The 14,899-nt window shown below is 42.8% G+C and overlaps 1 protein-coding gene across 3 annotated transcripts in view; it reads right to left on the minus strand.

Annotated features, from left to right (window-relative positions):
- Positions 1-14,899, minus strand: part of PDZD2 (PDZ domain containing 2) — a 198,461-nt gene that overhangs the window by 40,879 nt on the left and 142,683 nt on the right. Inside the window, exon 1 of one of the 3 annotated variants that reach the window (XM_068176347.1) lies at positions 5,034-5,143. The exons of the other annotated variants lie outside the window; for them this stretch is intronic. The gene's annotated coding sequence lies outside the window, so the exon portion shown is untranslated. Of the gene's footprint in view, positions 1-5,033; positions 5,144-14,899 lie in introns of those variants that run through there. 3 annotated transcript variants of the gene reach the window in all.

Consider the following 14,899-nt stretch of genomic DNA (forward strand, 5'->3'; position numbering starts at 1 on the left):
TCTAGTCTGCCACTTTTACCAAATGCCTGCACTTTTTAAAAACAACCCTAAGACTTCAGTACAACACAGTAGTTGCTAGACAGAGAATTACTATTCACTTCAGGAGGCAGAAACCCCTAACAGTTATTTTTATGTCTCTTCTCAAATTCTACAGAGTAGTCATACACAAACCTGCACAAGAAACAAAACCTGGCATTCACCAGCACAAAGAGAGCAGCAATATCTGCCCATGCCCAGTCTGTAAACCGACTGGAAATGCACTGTGGCAGAGCTGAGCTACTCTCATCTTAGGTAATGTTATATTTATTTTTTACAAGACTCTCCAAAACCTTCTTGAATGTGTTTGACACACCACCGTTCAGAGGATGCTGGCAGGTTCTTTATGAAGCAGGATCCCAGCTGTGCTGGCTCCAATGACTCATTGGTCAGAGCTGCAGCTAAGCAAAGCACACTCCATTTTCAGATATCCAAAGAGTCACTAAAATTATTAATAATGTTTTGAAGAGAAATAACTTCTAAAAAATACCCTTTTAAATAGGAAGAAATGCAGGAAATGGCTAACGCAGACACGTTTTCCAAGAAACACATATCGCAGACAACACATGCCTTGGAAACAGTAAGATGCTCACAGCAAAACAGTTCCCAGTCCTTTTTGGACAAGATTACTCTTCTTCTGCAGTATATTATGATTTTCCACTAGAAACAGCTTCTGAGCTAAAGCAAATCAAATGCACACAAACAGATCCCTGCTGTTCTCATTTTTATGCTTTATCCTTTTTCCCCCTAAACATCAAAAAAGCAGGACACATGCTTTCCATGCAGTTTAGTCACTGCCCACGAGATGTCTCTTATGTGCTGCAGAGAGATCCCAGAAGACCAGTTTTAGTAAACAGCAGAGACCTAAGGGATTCCATGAATGTATGACAAACATGGAACTCAAGCAGTGTGAAAGCTGGTTCAGCTACTCCATTATTTTGTTCAATACATGCTCAGTTCATGGCTTAGCACAAATCTGGAGCCTTTACATCATAGGAAACAATAAATTGCTTATCTTTTTTCTTTTTTTTTTTTTTAATGACAATATTTTAATTCCCAGTGAAGAACAAAAAATGCAATAAATAATCACTCTGCAAAATAAACAGCTCTCCTGAGAATGAAACAAGACCTTCTTAATACCGACGTCAACCAACAGCTGTAGAGAGCGTTCCCATGACACCACTGGTGGGAGCTTTGGATTTCAGCTCCATTCTGGCATTTTATACCATCCTAGGTATACAAGAAGATATGGAATATGTAAGAATTAAATGTCTTTCATACCTGGATGAAGTGTCTTTCATACCTGCATCTTCAAGGATAGGAAGCCTCATACATTATGGATGCTGCACAGCACATCTCAAATTATTTTTACCTGAATCCAACCAAGATTGGACAGTGCACACGGTCAAGAATTTGCACATCTGGTACTGAGACATTCACACTAACTCAAAAATTCTAGAGTGTGTATCATCCTTCTGCTAATGTATGTGAACTGCATGGCTGTGACAGCATTTCCCTTGTTCCAGTGCCATGAGGGTGTTATTTTTAGCTTGTTAAAGGCAGTTCATCTCCTTCAAAACTGGGCATTTATCCAAACAGCCAAACGAGAGACAGGCTGTACTGTATCTGATGCTTTATGGGAAAAGCCCTCATTCACAAAAACAAAGACCATGCAGAACCTGTACCGTAGATAAACTTGCGCTTCTATTAGTCTGCTGACTCGGCTTTCAAATATATCACATGGGAAGAGCAAAAATTTTAACTCTGGGCATTGTCCACACTGTTATTTATGGTCAAGTAAGAAAGGTTATGTTCCACCAGCCCAAGCAACAGGAGGTATTCATGATTTGTAGACAGCATCATGTCTACAGAAAACCCTTCAAGTACTGGATCCTAGGTGAAAGAGTTTTCTCTGGTCTTTGTCTTAAGATGGAACCAGCAGGAAAAGGCCCAGAAGGGCTGGGAGCCAGGCACATGGAACAACAGGAGTGCTCTGAGGAGCTCCCTCCTGACATGAAGAACCCATTCATGTTAATGTCTCCTTGACAGGTGAATTTTACAATGTGTGAAAAACAGTAATCCAGTGACACTGCACCCCTGGAGGCCTTTCAGCACTCTTCCTCCTCCCCCAGCTTATGTGATGTGTGCCAACACCTTTCCCAGCTCCGACCAGTGTCACAGCACCACAACCAGCCCATCGCTGAGCAACTCCCCCGCAACAAGTCCAACTGCAATTGCTTATTTTAATGTGATAGGGCTTCTAGAAACAACACACACCATGTGAACAAGATTTGGTCTCCAAGCATTTTGTCACTTTCTCTTGCCCAAATTCCTAACTATATGTACTCTGAAAACGTGCATCTGGAGTCACTGTAGGACCCAGTGTCTCTCATTAGCCATAGCATGAGGGAAGGGCACCTCAAGGGCACAGACCCATCAATATGCTGGACAAGACTGTACCTCAGAAAGGTACCGTACAGCCAGACTTTCAACAAATTCAGCATTTACAGCTGAGCAGCAGCTGTGAGCCATGCCAAGGTACAGCTGGACCCTGCCCTTGCTTGCCCCTTCCAAGAGTGATGGGACACAGGGCAGGATCTGCAAACATTGCCAGTCATCACCACAAAGAGGAAAAGAGTTGTTGAATCCTACCCAGTACATAAAAAAACCCCACATCAGGCTCTTTAATTTCTTCCCCTTCCCCCCACCCCTACTTAAAGCCTTTCATTTCTACACAAATTTCTGCCAGGAAAGTATTTTTCTTGCTTTTCTCCCAGCCATGCAGCACTGTTTGAGGAGCGAGTTGTGTTTCTGCAGCCTGCTTTGAGACTGCAGTGCCCTAATGGGAACAAACACTCCAGTACTCCAAGTAAAGAGGGCCCCTCTCCACGCCCTGCACACATTTAATTGTTGAGTTATGCTTCCTGTTCCTTCTCAATGCTAATGCTTTCTCTGAAATTCTCAGTGTTTCCAGAAGAACTTTTGACCCCAAGACTGTTTTTAAAGTTATGGCATTGTTATCCAGTTCTTCATTATGCTTGCATGGCTACAGGTAATTATGCATGGATTCCCTGGTAAGACAGAAAGGCTCATGACAGAAAACAACTAGTCAGTCCAACAGCACAGAAAAAAAAGTATAAACTGAGAGGGAGCAGAGTTAAACAAATGCAATTCTTCACATTCACCAAACAGGTTTATTTATCCCCTTTCAGCTACATGTCTTGCATGAAAACCACAAGTGGGTTTTGGCAGGGATCAGGTAACCCGGATCACACAGGGAACTTTTAACAGCAGACATCCTGTTTCTGTTGCTGGTAGGAGGGTGAAGAGCTTGCAGGGTCACAGATGTCTCTGCGTGCAACGTGCCCGGCACTGACGTGAAGGCACACATCCCACATTTCAGGTGATATCAACATGAGTAAATGTGAGTAGAAAGGTCCTGATACCACACAGCAGAAGGTCACGCAGCTGAGGGTGCCGCCAGAGGCAGTGTCCCCAGCCCAGGGTGTGCCTGCACGGAGAGCTTGGGCACAGAGAGGCAAATTCCCTTCCCAGCATCCCCTCTAAAGGAAGATATGAGGGTGACCTCCTTTTCTCTTTTGTACAGTTCTATTCTGCATGGAACAGACTCAGCTCAGGGTCCTGCCTCCAGCATCAGGAATGGCAGATTTAAGAATCTGGGGAGAACACAAGATTTAAGAACAGAGAAGCAGTCCTCAGCCTTCCATCCCCGCCTCCAGCAACTACAGATCCAAACTTTGAGGCAGACATCATCTTGCTGTGTTTTACTAACCTGTAGAAATTTCAAGCCATTAATATAAAGCTGGTCACTGAAGCTGATCATTTAAAAAACATTAAGATTATCAAATATTGAACCACACAAAGGCCAGTAACTTCTGAAGGAACTAAGAATGGCACATGCTTCTCTCCAGGGACCAAAAACCCTGAAATTCATTGGACACTTTGCAAATTCTTGGTAGATGAGCCTTCTCTTTAGAGTTCACTTCCCAGGTTGCTCCACCAGCCAGCAATGCAATGACAGATTCAATTTCAAGCAACAGAAACACTAGTAAAAGAGAATTAGAATTAAAAATACATCATCCAAGGCAAATACTATCATATTATCCTATTTCACATTTGGACATAGTGACATTTTAGAATAGCAGTGTCAACTGCACATGGCAAAATATGGATTGGGGTAGAGGAGTTTAAAATCCCCTGAATGTCTCAGAACCATTTAGGATAACACAACTCTCTGACCAGTGCTTCGTGTCTGAAGTTAAGGAATGTTTTGGACAAACTACTCGTGAAAGAAATGCACTTTAAGGATATTAATGTAATCCTTTTTCTGCCTGGCAGCACAAGTCTTAATGAAGTTAAAACTTTAAGGCATGTTTCGTGTTAAACAGGGCTTTACATAAAAAGACTGTAAAAGCAGAACTCCATTTAAATTGTATTATGTGATTTTTATTAATGAAACAAGTGGACTTTCAAATATGACTTAAAGTGATACTTCTCTTAAATTACAGTTATCAAGTATCAGTGAAATCTTCTGCTGTGTCCTGCAGAAGCTGATTTGCTCAGACTCTATTTCCCTGTCCAAAAATGCTGGAGCAGAACTTAAAAGAGTCGAAAACAACTGCTGATGGGGAAATTTTTAATGACTAGCATCTAGAAAAGATAATTTTCATTTTTACTATTTTTTTTTCACAGATTTTTAAAATAAGCCAGGTTGGAAGGGCCTTGGCAGGGGGTGTCCCATTTCAAAACAGTGACAACTTACATCACTTTCCTTAAGAGCCTAGCCCAGCTGAGTTCTCAGTAGTTACAAGGGTGAGTATTTGAATACATATCTTCATTCCAAGTGATTGTTTTTTCTGCCTGGTTCAGCCTTTAGGCAATCAGGTGCTAAAGCAGCAAGTCCAGCAGGTCTATTAATTATGGCTCTGAACATTCAGCAATTAATTATATTCACAGATAATTTAATGACACAATACTTCTGACAAACCTAGAAGCACCTGCAAATTTTTTAGTATCTTCTAGACCAGTTTAAGAATTAGACAGACATTTTTCTGGGTCAGAAAAGGGACAGTGAAGCCTCAGCTGACAATAAAACACTCTGAATTACTCATTATGACAACCACCCAACACCTGACAGCATCCCTTTAAGTCCCTCCGAAGCCCCGCAGAGTAAACAAGAAAATCCATTAACCTCTTGTCAGAGGCAAGAAAGGTAACCCCTGGACAGGGCTGAGCTGAGAGTCAGCTTCAAATCTAAGACGTCTGACTCTGAGACTGAGATCACAGTCTCAGTTACCTGGTGCAGACCTTGAGTACCACCCATCCTGAAAGTCTAATACAATTACATTTGCACTGATTAAAAATAGTCCAGCTTAGCTCCTGCTTTAATCCTCAGCCACAGCCATTCCTTATCTACAGTACAGACATAATGGAATATATGTGAGAGAAGAGAAGACACATGAATATCATCAAAAGCATGAGAGCAGCACAGAACAGTGATTTCCAAAGCAATTTTGCAATAATAAATTGGACTATGCATTTATATACAGTAAAAAAAAAAAAAAATCTTGTGATACTTCAATTTCATACTGGCCTTGAAATCAGCTTCTAAGCTTTGCTATGAAAAATTCCCCCCAGTCTTCCAGGTGGAAAAAAGCCACATGAATTTTATCTTTTCCATACATTTACCTTCCTCTGTGGTATGCAGTATTTGCTCAGCCCAGCCCAGCTCAGGCTGCCCAGACCTGAGTGGGATGGATGAGGATGAAGGTAAGGCTGAGAGGTTTACACAATACAGACTGCCTACCCCAGGCTGCAGAGCCCTGTCTGCACTCTGAGGCTGACACACCAATTGCAAGGGGAACACAAACACATTCTGTGCTTTGGATCAGAAAAGCAATGATTTCATCTGCAGATCAAGCAAAAAGAGAGAGGTCCTGAAAGTATATCACCAGTAACTTATTACATTTCTTTAAATTACATCCTTTCAATAAAAGAAATTACTAGAAGCAGAAAAGACAATGAAAAAAAAAAACCCTTCTGCTACTCTTCTAAAGTGTTTACTGTACTCAGATTTCTGTGATTTCCGCTCAACCTTCCAATGATGTATTCTGAAAGCAAAGAGCTATTGCCATCAGGGGTGAGAGCACCCAACAGACAGGCAAATCCAGCTGGCTCTGAGTTAGTGGCCACCACCACTGCCAGCTGCAGTGGCACTGTAATGGACATCAGGGCAGGCTCTAAACTCAAGTCCAAGCAGAAGGGCTCTGGGAGGCTCATGCAGCTGTGTCCTCATGGTCACGAGCACCTCAACCATCTTGAGCTTCCCTGAGCACTGCATTAATCTGGAAAGGAAGCACTTGATGAAAAAGCCATCACTGGCAACCAGGCAGTGTTGGAATAGACATGAGCAAACCAAGTGACAAATAACTCCCAGTGTGTGCTGAAAGTCAGTGGAATGCCAGGGAGCTTAATCCTGAAGCCACACATAATTAAATTTTGTCAAAACTGATTTTTATATTTAAGTGCTGCTGAGCCATAGCATTATTAGAAATTACCAGAATGGAAAGCATGATATGTAGAAGAATTTAAAGTATTTTTATAGTTGAAAGAATGCTTAGATGCCCACTCACGTTCGCACACAAACACTACATCAACATCAGCATGCTAAGTGTCCCACATTTATTTGTTTTTCCCTTCATCCCCCAAAAAAGGCACCCTGGCACATAGAAGAGAAGACAGTGAAGAAGCAACAAAATTTGCCGGAGTATTAAGATGTCTGAGAGTGTTATAAACCTTGACTCAGAATAAGTCAGAGATAGCAGGCAGGTAGGAAGTAAACACCAGCATCATGAGACTCATCCTGGGGAACAGTCTTTTTGCTCAGGTGTAAGTGTAAAAATATAAAATCAAAACAAATCACCAAACCAGTTTCATATCTGAGCCATCCAAAGGTTTAACTGATTTATTTTAACAGAAAAGAGTGTGAGGGGAAGACAAGAAGGGAAAATAAGAAATAGATAAAACCTTCAAGTGAATCCACCTGCCTTCTCTTGCTGGAAAACCAGTCCACAAGCTCTTTAGATTAGAAACATAATTTTATTTTTTTTTTTTTGTCTGCACCATACAAGAAAGGCCCAGAAGACCTATGAAGTTTCATAGAGCTGCTATATTACAAATAAGTAACAATAACCCACTTCATCTCTTCTTAATGCAGCCCTGAAGGGAATGCAAGTGAGATTATCAACCAGCATCATTTATTCAGAACTTCAACTATGGTTCACAGCCAGAAATTCCTATCCCTCCTCCAAAGTGTCTGCTGGCTTTGACAAAGCAAATACAAACTTCAAGACTTGGATCATAAACTGTTAAAGAAGTTTTGTTACAAAAGGAGGGGAAAGAAGAGCATGTAACTGCGTAAGCATGGCAAGAGACTTTGCATCTGATCCAACAAAAGCAGTGAAGCGGGTGGAAAACAATCGAAGAGAAAAATAAAACCATGATTGCAACATAGGCTGGAGGCCTTGAGAGCTCCTGTTCCCTGGGATGCTGCCTTGCTGCAGCTCAGAGATGGCAGGGGCTGTGGTAAATGCTATCCCCTTTCCAGCTTCTCCCCCACATCCCGCGCAGAGGAGAGCTGGGTGGGATGGGATTGCCTGGTCCCGAGGATGTGCTACATGTCAGGCTGTAAAAGAATGTGACAGATGCAAATGGGCTTTGAGAGAGAGTAAAAATGTCACACCAAAACACACTTACAGCAACCAGTTTTTCAGGAGACACATTCACTCCTTTCACATCTTCTTCTTCTGGCTCTTTGTTTTCCTTAGTGTCAGTGCAAGAAACAGAGTCTTGGACTGAGCAAGTGCTAAGCAAGTCTGGCAAACTGGTAGATGGATACTTCAGAAGATCCTGTTCAGAAGATTCCCACCCAAGATACAACACAATATATTACATCACATGCAGAAAAACACCAGTATCACAGTAAAACTGGCCCATCTCACCTGCTCAGTGTGAGCTTCCAGGTAATCCTCCCCGTGTTACACACTTCCACATGCACAAACTTTTAATGGTCTGGTTATAAAAAGCAGGCTTGGTTTTAAAGTGTATATATAGTAAACATAGGCCAATACATGTTTAAAACATTTAGATTTCATAAAGAAGAATTTAAAATAAATGCTTCTTCGGCAGCCTGCTCTTCCCCACTTTGGATTTAGTATACGTCACTGAGAGTGAACTGAGAGTTGACAGACATCATTACTAATTTTGTTGCAACCCAAATCACCCCCCTGTGCTCCTGTTCCCTCCCTATGGATGTTCCCTTTACATTTTTATCTACCTACAGACATAAGAATAATACCCTGACAATGCTAGTTAGGACAATACAATGAAAAGTGACCCACCAATCCCCTACCAACTCATTCCTGATGCCCAAGCATCTGCTTCCAGTCTTTGCCATGTTTTCTGGCAGGCAAACATGTGCCTCAGCCAAAACCAGTGGCCAGACTCACTTACTGCTTTCAGAACCAATTCTGTGTTACTGATCACCAGACCAAAAGGCAAAGCTGCATTCCTATACTAACAAATAATGCCCAGAGGGAGCTACAAGAGAACACTGCACCTATCTACACCTTTTCTGGGGCTGCCAGAAATATGGCACAGGTTGTATCCCCTTCTGCTTGCCTTTCAAAGTCCCCCTTCCAGGGACATGAAAACTGTCCAAGTGCACAGAGCAGAGGACAAGCAGATTCACAGCCTGATCAGGAGAGTGAAGTTTCATGCCCTAAGCTTATGCATGATGATTATTTTCATCAAGTCACCATAGGAACAAGCACTTAATTTTAAGGAGAAATAAACGCAGTCTACTGCCTTGTGCTTTGGCAGAGTCCAGCTGTCTAAAGGAAACACAAAATTTACCTATTTCAGGACAAAGTATGGTGTTTCCAGAATAAACACTTGTGGGGTTAATGCCAGACTGTGACTCTGAAGAAGGTCTGCAATGAACTTCAATGTTTAACAGAAATGCTAGAGAAGTCACCGGCTCTTCACTTTGGAAATGGTGGAATAGAGCCTCTTCTTGAAAACATATGCATGCAGCATCCAGGGAAGCCTTAAAAGCATCCAGACATTAAAACCACAGAAACTTGCTTTGTGATGGCAGGAGAAATCTGAACGTGAACCTAAGAAGAAAATTTAAAATTCTGACATGGTGGCTTGCTGCCATCCTGGAAATGCAGGTATATGAGTGCACTGTTTGGGCCAAGATGTTCCTGTCACCACCTCAAAGGCCCTGGTGACCCCCACATTGCAGGCAGGTCCTAATTTGAGATCCCTGGGTGCTTTTGGGAGTCAATTGGCCACCCACCAAACACCTGCAGCAATCCAGGTCCAGGGGCAGCAGGATATGCTCCATGGAGAAGAGCAAATAGAGGTGAGTGGGATTTTCTTAAACAAAGAAGCAAAATACTATGTAATATCCCCTCAACCTCTTTGGTGATCAAGGCAGAACAAAGAATCCAACTGATAAATGAGTTCCAGTCTCATTTCCCTAAAGTTTCATGTTCCTTTATCTGTAAGAGCTCCATTCCATGCCATTAACAGGGACAAAATAAGGAACTCAAGCCAAGAGATAATTTTCAAGAAATCTCAGGCACACAGATAGGACAGAGATGAGAGGTACACAGGCTATGCAGGCAGGAAGCAGAAGAGGCTCAGAACAGCCTGCTTTACTTAGCAAGTAATTTTAAGAAAGCGGTTTGGCCAAAACTTAGGTAATGTCTGCATGAGTAAAGACTCATCTGCACACTGAGTGACAGTGACAGCACAAGCAAATCATTAATTTGGTCTATACTGTGCTGATTTGCCACAGATTTATGGCAGCTACTGATATATTTCCCCTTGCTATGCATTATATTTAGAGCAGCAAAAATGCACATGAGATTGCCTATGGAAAATACGCCCTTTTCACGCAGCACTTGCTCAAACACTTGCGGATGTACATTTGTGAGACCACCCAGGAGATGTCTGTACCTTGCTAGAGACCACGAGCTGCACCAGGCCAGCGGCTGAGCGGAGGAGGGCCACGGCGTCCTGGTGGGAGAGCCCCACCAGCGACTGCCCGTTGATCATGAGGAGCTCATCGCCGGCCATCAGCCTGCCATCCCTGCAGAAACAGAGTGGGAACATGGAGCTGCAGGGTGGTTCTACTACAGTGCCGGGCTCCGCTGGAACGTGGTGGGGTGTGGAGGCATGGACAACGTATGATCTCACTATGCTAAGCTTGCGCCTGGATCAGTGCAGTATTACTTTCTAGAAAAAGGGGCTCAGAAAGGTGCCCACAGGAAATCATTGTTATAGCCCTCTTTGAAGGGCTGAGACTCTACAAGTCTTCTCTGTGACCCACTGGATTAGGTAAGGGAACAGCAGCAAGCCCCATCTCCACTCCATCAGGAACAGCAGGGCAGTCAGTGAGCACCCTGGGGTTGCACAACTGATCCCATGGGACAGGCACATCTTCCAAAAATGGACTTGCGTAAAAAGCCCAACAAGCCATCAGGCTCCTTGGTTTTCCCTCCACCCCCAAGCAAGTGTTTGATCTGTCTATGGTTTGGACAAAAACTAGAAGAAGCTTCAGTGATCAAACACCAAAATACATTTTTAGTCTGGCAATGCCCCTATTCTCACCCTCACACCACAAGAGGGCAAAACCCCTGAACGCCTCTCATGAACCCAGATAACAGCGACGGCCATGGTTATTCCATCAGAGCCACCACCATGAAGGCACCGCTGTCACCTCACCTGTGTGCAGAGCCGCCTTCCTCCACATGGGTGATGATGATGCTGTGAGGGGACCGCTTCGACCCTTTGCCTCCTGTTATCTGGATTCCCAGCCCGTCCGTCCCCTTCAGGATGTGCATCTTCCATATGCGGCAACCTTCTCGCTGAGAGAAAACGTGCAGAAAGTCCTTCAATTTGGATTTGGAGAAGGCTGGGAGGGTATGGGAGGGTATGGGAGGGAGCTATTTAGCACCTTGCTGCCCATCACCACACACCTGTATAGCCCAAGCTATACTGGTGCTTCTGCTGAGCTTTGCTATGTTAGCTGTGGTCCAAGCGAATGAGGCAGAAAGGAGGAGGCAGCACAGAGCAGGGTCAGCACGTAGAAGTTTCCTTGCAGGGGTGTTTGCAGTTTTTCTGAGGCACACAGAGGCGCTGCTCTCAATGCCCTGATCCTTCCCGGAGCAAACAGTGGCCTCAAAACCCTTCGCCAAAACTCAAGGATGAGCCGTGCAGGGCTGCAGAGGAGCAAGACGTGGTTCAAGGGAGACCTTGAACATCAGGTGGTGCAGCTGCTGTTGCAGCAGGGACCAGACTTGCATCACACAGCAGTGCTTCCCTCTCCAGAGGGGTTTGCAGGATTTGAGACACAGAAAAAAAACTCACGAACTTCAAATTATCAGCTGCCAATCAAGTATTTCTTACTGGGCAGCTGTGGCACAGATTGTAAATAATAAGTTTACCCATTGTGGAGAATAATTTTCAGCATAAGCAAGGTAATAAGCAATGTTCAGGACACCATTATTGGTTTTGGTTATTTTTAATTCCTGTAAAGATTTAACCAAAAAGTGGTTTACAAACTCCAGAGCAATATGAAATGCAGAACAGAAACTAGCCCCTGTGAGTCCTACTGGCAGGACTGGGCACAAGGAAACACAAGTGTGACAGTATCAGCAGAGCAAAAAAGGAAAGAGAAAAACAAGCAAGCAAGACAAGTAAGGCCGTTGCCAGGATGCTGTCAGAGAGGGGAAGAACCAGGACTACAGAATTATGAAAAAACCTTGGAAGTTTTCAAGCTTGTAAGACAGCAAAATGCACAATTTGGAGGCAATTTTTAAGCCATGTGTTGTAGTCACCAGGCACCAGGTCAGCTATTTCTGACTGGGTGTGTTATGCACACAAGTAACATTCTTGCACTACCCAGACGCCCAAGTAGCAAAGATGATTAAAATTTCATAGCAAACTGTGAAGAGCGTGCACAAATTGCTGCTTGTTTCTGAGAAGGAGAACTGCCAAATATATCAGCAAACCCAAGGGCTGTGGCAGCAACCTGCAGATTTTAAGCCACTGTTGTTTATCTGAGTATTAAGTGAAGAAAATGTGGGTTTTTTTCCACTTGAGCCCTGAAACTTTTAAAATATAACTTTTTCCGATAAAGGAACAAAGAGGTCAGTATCTGCAACAATATCTTAAGAATAAAGTGAAAAATAACAAGAATAATTAATTATTATCAATACTAACATTACTAATGTTAACGTGAATATTAATAATAACAACAACTATGATATAAATGAATCCCAGCCCTTAGACCACAGGTAGGAGAAACAGAAAAACCAAACCAGGTTCCTTAACAGGTGACCCAAAAGTTGAGCCTGAAAATATACACCTGTGGGTAATCTGTTAACTTGAAAGACTTGCAGATGGGCAATATCCCAGCAGGATCCAACTGGGATCTTCAATGCCTTTATAAAAGCCCAGTCTCCTGCTGAATAACAGGACATGTCAGGACAGAGGATGCTTTAAAATAAATTAGAGTGACTCATGAGACACTGTGTTAAATGCAGGGGCAAGAGTCAACTATATTTATCTAGTTAAAAAACAGAACTGAACTACAGCATGAAAATGCTCCAGAGAAGTTTTATTGCTGTGAAGTACCTTGCACACATAATGAAGACAGTACAGCAGAGAAATACAATCTCTCTACCTCCCACAACCAAGCCCAGGCTGAAAGGATGATCATCCATTCTCCTCATAAGATGCCACTTTGAATGTCCCTTTGTTAAACCCAGTTTGGAAGCAGACTTTCCAATAAAATTTAACAATGTAGTCATAAAATTGCCTTTAATGACTTGGAAAGGTTTTTGGAACCTAAGTTACACCAAAGCCCACAATGTGCCTGGCCTGCACTCCTTAGTGCTCTTCTCTATCACACATTTTATTGCAAAAATTCCCAAATTTATTCTTAACTAACCAACTCTCAAATATTCATATACAGAGCACTTGATATGAGCAAATGGCAAGACTCCACTGCTCTTGATGCAAGTACCAATCTCATTCCTTTGAATGCCCACTAAAATCAAAAGCCGTTGCAAAGTAATCAAAAGCATTGCGAAGTAAAGCACTACTCAGTCCAAACATGGGCAGATAAACACATCCACGAAGACAACAAAACCATGTGGCACATGCCCAAACATGTATTTCTTCACTCATTTTCAAATGCCACTGTCACCAAGTCCTGTGTAAGAAAACGCTGTCCCTTCAGTCCTTGGTCAGTTGCAGGGTTTTCACTGGGAATAAACAACTCAGCATCGTCAGCTGGAAATCAGAACCCCTCACTGTTCTTTCCCTTTTCTTCATAAAACATTCATAGCTCTTCACTTAACTGTGCAATGAAAGCAAAAGCCCCCCACCAACACACACGTACCTCTGAGGGATGTCACTTCCAGATTTTGAAAGCTATGTATTAAAGAGCAGACTGCCAGCCTTTCCTTGAGGCCTCTGGAGAAAGGGGGTGTCCAGCAGAACCCCCCTTCTCTCCCCATTAAGCTGCTATGTCTTTTGTACAGAGCAGCATGGGAAACTTCACAGCTTACTAAAAATGGTGCTGCTTTGAATGTGCATCTTAAGTGAGTCGATAACAGGAAAGCTTTAATAGTAAAGCTCTGTTCCAGTTCCAAGGATTTGTAAATGCATTTAAATTTTACTTAAAGCTGGTTTTGCTGAGTTATTGGGGACTCCCAGGTTCAACCACATAAAGCTTAAATGCTTTAAAAATAAGAAAAAAAAAAAAGAAGTAGTAATGAATGTGCTCATTTTTGAAAATTGCTGAAGTATCCTATTTTCAAGTTTTCCTTCATGAACAAAAAAATCTACAAGGTCACTTAGTCTTTAAATGAGAGCTAGAATTTTGGTGCATTCACTCCCCTCCAGAGACTTGCAATACCCAAAGGAAACTCCAAGTTTAGTTAGTTTTGGCATTTTGCAGGTCTGATGTCACTGCCCTTGGAGCCTGCTTAATCCCTGCCCAGAGGATGAGTTTAAATGCTGACCGGTCTTCTTTGATCGGCTGCATGATTCCGGTTGCTGCTCAGCTGCTGTCAGTTCCACATTTCTATTAACATCTGAATTTTCCCATCCTCTCAGAATAATTCTCACAGCTTCACTTATAAATAACTCAGAATAACCTCCCCTTCAGCTTTGTTCAGCAGTGGTGCAAGAAATCTGTATATGTGCGCTCACAGCTCTTGGTGCAAAAGCACTTCAAGCACAAAGCACAGATGTGCTGATGCCAGCTCAGTCTCAAACTCCAGAAATCCTCATCAAGGACAGCGAGGCACTACCAGCCCGTACTGCAGCCAGGGAACAGGTGATGTCCAGCCTTGCTTACTCCTTAGGAGACATCACTATATTCCTTAGCCTTTAAAAAGGCAGGTCACAAGCACCCTGTGCAGCACTTGAGGACAGGCTCATGACATAACAGGATGTTATAATCAGCTATGCAACAGTTGGCTTTTGCTACTATGTATATGTTTTTGAAAATTATTATAAATTGTAACTACTTCTGTGGATAAAGTGCAAATCATAATTGCTTTATGAACACTGTAACTAAAATTGCGCATAAAGCAAGGCTACCACAAGATTTAAGTGTGCTTGCAGAAGATGTATCATAAGATACCACCACACTTGAAAAATGCAGAACAAAGATAGCACAGGCATAGAACAAAATACCATAAAAGGAGTCTAAAGTGGTATCAGACCACCGCCCCGGACTGTCCCCCTGATGGACCCT

The sequence above is a fragment of the Anomalospiza imberbis genome, chromosome Z (genome assembly GCF_031753505.1).
Source record: "Anomalospiza imberbis isolate Cuckoo-Finch-1a 21T00152 chromosome Z, ASM3175350v1, whole genome shotgun sequence".
NCBI classification, from domain to species: Eukaryota; Metazoa; Chordata; class Aves; order Passeriformes; family Viduidae; genus Anomalospiza; species Anomalospiza imberbis.